The sequence below is a fragment of the Myotis brandtii genome, unplaced genomic scaffold (assembly GCF_000412655.1).
Source record: "Myotis brandtii unplaced genomic scaffold, ASM41265v1 scaffold2325, whole genome shotgun sequence".
Taxonomy (NCBI): Eukaryota; Metazoa; Chordata; class Mammalia; order Chiroptera; family Vespertilionidae; genus Myotis; species Myotis brandtii.
The window spans coordinates 416,852-417,452 of record NW_005358747.1 but is presented as its reverse complement, the minus strand read 5'-3'; the positions used below and the strand labels follow the sequence as shown (position 1 = coordinate 417,452).

Below are 601 nucleotides of genomic sequence, written 5' to 3'. Positions count from 1 at the left end.
GATGGATGGGTGGATGGATGATGGATGGAGGAGGGATGGATGGGTGGATGGATGATGGATGGAGGAGGGATGGATGGGTGGATGGAGGAGGGATGGATGATGGATGGATGGATGAGGGATGGATGGACAGGTGCATGAGGAATGGATGCTTCCTCCAGGGCACTGAGGCTGAGAGGACGGCCAGGAAGAGACGTGACTGAGGAGAAATGGAAGGAAGGGACATGGGTGCTTGAGGTGCGACCCCCACTGAGCAAACGCCTCTGAGCCACGTGCCATGTGCCGAGGCCTGGTCCTCCCACCTCCCCAGCCTCCCAGAAAGGGAAGTTCAACAATTCCAACCCAACTCCGTTCCGAGAACCCTGTCCGGCCTGGAAACCAGGAGAAGCTTCTCATTGCTGCTCCGCCCCCGGGGCCGTGTGGTGGGGGAACCGGGTTCCCTGTGGTCCCAGGAGGAGGGACAGGAGGGTCCTCCCCCAGCCCTGCTGGCTCTGGGAGGCGATACCATGGTCACAGCTGCTCACACCAATCCCTGCCCCGTCCTGTGCCCGTAGCCGATGGGCACCGCCGGGCAGGCCTCTGGCGGGGCTGGCTCGGCAGGGAC

The 601-nt window shown here is 62.7% G+C and overlaps 1 protein-coding gene across 1 annotated transcript in view; it reads right to left on the bottom strand.

The window, feature by feature from the left end:
- The window catches only part of TSNARE1 (t-SNARE domain containing 1), a 35,431-nt gene that overhangs the window by 989 nt on the left and 33,841 nt on the right, over positions 1 to 601 (bottom strand). The window lies entirely within an intron of this gene.